This window comes from Crocuta crocuta, unplaced genomic scaffold, assembly GCF_008692635.1.
Source record: "Crocuta crocuta isolate KB4526 unplaced genomic scaffold, BGI_CrCroc_1.0 scaffold408, whole genome shotgun sequence".
Taxonomy (NCBI): domain Eukaryota; kingdom Metazoa; phylum Chordata; class Mammalia; order Carnivora; family Hyaenidae; genus Crocuta; species Crocuta crocuta.
In genome coordinates this window covers 5,504,835-5,507,328 of record NW_027527444.1, presented here as the reverse complement: position 1 = coordinate 5,507,328, position 2,494 = coordinate 5,504,835, and positions in this window count along the sequence as shown.

The window sequence follows — 2,494 nt, the reverse complement described above, 5'->3', positions numbered from 1 at the left end:
GGTGTGCCTCACTTTTTGACACTGCAACGTACTTCAGGCTCATCTGGTGTATTTCCTGGCCTAGAATTTGCTCCTTCTCCAAGTAGCCCTAGTTCCTTTTATTTGAAATTGGTGTAGAAACAGTGCGAGGTGTGCTTACTGCTGTCATTGCTTGCAGAACATCTTAGCTGACAAAGAAGGAGATACATGTGTGGATGTGCACATGTCTACAAACATTTCTGTCTGTAATTACGTATCTATATCAAGCTGAACTTGAGCTTGTCATGGTCTCAAACTCTATCCATCACTGCAGGGACTGTCCCAGTCTTCTCCCCTTGATTCGGCTTCTGTGCCAACAGCGAGGACACAGGTTCCTGCCACCCACCCCTGTTTACTTAATCGTTGGATTTCAGGGTGTGTGAGTAGCCAGCAGCGTCGGGATTGTTAGTCGGCACTCCTTGGAGAGCAGCTTCATCCACTAGAGCAGAGCTTCCTCACTTCCCAAGTGATTGGCGTCAGCGCCCTTCCCCAGGCACTTCAGTGAGAGGGTTTCCCAGCATTGCCAGCACAGCTGGACTCTTCTGTCACACTATTCGTTCCTTCCCGGGTCCCCTGCCTCCCTGTTGATGTTTTGTTAAATTTGCATTCACGGAGATTCATCTTTGTGCTGTCAGGTTCGTTGGGTTTCAGTAGACTTGGAGCCGGGTGTCCACAGTTAGAACAACATATTGAGAAGTTTCCCTGCCCTACAGAACTTTGTGCGTTACTTACCCAAGCTCCCTCCCCTCCGCTTGGACCCCTGGCAACCACTGATCTCAGTTTTTGCCTTCTCCAGAGTTTTCAGACTGGATTCTTTCACTTAGTACTCTTCATTTAAGAATAACTTATTTCAGGGGCGCCTGGGTGGCTTAGTCGGTTAAGCGTCCGACTTTCGCTTAGGTCATGATCTCGTGGTTCGTGGGTTCGAGCCCCGTGTCGGGCTCTGTGCTGACTGCCAGCTCAGAGCCTGGAGCCTGTTTCAGAGTCTGTGACTCCCTCTCTCTCTGACCCTCCCCTGCTCATGCTGTCTCTCTCTCTCTCCTAGAAATAAATAAAACATTAAAAAAAATTAAATAAAAAAAGAATGACTTATTTCAAATACTATGTCAACAGCCTGCTCTGCCCAGCGGCCCATCCTGTCCACTGTGTTTGTGCTGACTGACCCTCTGGGGCCTGCGGAGAAACCGTGCTGAGCCGGAAGCCCATGGGTGCTATTTGCATGTTACCTGCAAGGCAGTGCTGTGCATTAGACCTGCCTGTGCAAGGTTTTCTTTTCTTACATGAGGCCCACATAGTGTCTGTTGAGGTGTGTCCACGAGAGAATGGCACTGAGCCTGTTGGGATGGTGTCCTTTCATGTGGCTGCAAGATGTGCACTTTAGAAGAACTGGAGGGACAAAGCACTTTTGTGACTGGTGGGTTCTCCCTCCCCTCCCATCTTCCTCATAAATTGGCATTCTCTGTGTGTTCACATCTCAGTAGGTGACCTCTGTCTAGCCATTTATTTATTTATTTTAAATGTTTTATTTATTTCAAGGAGAGAGAGAGACAGCGTGAGCAGGGGAGGGTCAGAGAGAGAGGGAGACACAGACTCTGAAACAGGCTCCAGGCTCCGAGCTGGCAGTCAGCACAGAGCCCGACGCGGGGCTCAAACCCACGAACCACGAGATCATGACCTAAGCGAAAGTCGGACGCTTAACCGACTAAGCCACCCAAGCGCCCCTGTCTAGCCATTTAAATGGGATCACCAGGCCATGCTGTTCCTTATAGGCCCTGGGACAGGATGAGGGTGGGTCTATACTGGGAGTAGCCCTCATGAGATGTCGTTGCCAGTCCTGATGGCACTTCACTCAGCTGTTTCTTTGTGTGTGGGTGGAGGGGAAGGTGGGAGAGTGCGCCACGGCAGGCGTGGAGGGTCCGCAGCGGTTCGCACCTCAGAGGGACAGGTGTCGAGTCCTCGATGTCAGAAGAAAATTAACCTGGCATTTTCTGCCGTCCCCAAGTCCTGGCCAACCGTTTCGATCTTTTGACTTGAGAAAAATAAATTCGAAATTGCCCTTCGGTTGCAGTGGTGTTCCTCAGGTGAGAGGCCTTGTAAACCGCACATGACCTCACGCTGGCAGAGCAAGGCTCGCTGTGGGAGCCCGTGGCGCCGCACGCGTCTTGGCTCTCCTAGTCTCCGTTGACCTGCTGACAGTAACGTTTGTTGTTAGCTGTTTTACTAATTCCCTCTGAAGAGAGTGCTGTCCCATCCCATCGAAGTCTTTCTCATTCTCTTCCGTCCTCACATCTGACCTGCTCATAATTATGTTTCTCCTGTTTTTCTTCCTCTTCGTGTTTTAAAGACTATGGTGTTTCTCCTACGTTCTAGGATCCTAGTGTTTTACATCAAATGGTGGAATTTCTGGTGTCTGTGAGCTCTTTTACTATTTTAATACAAAAAAGAGAACCCAGGTGACAAGCACAAGTTAAAATGG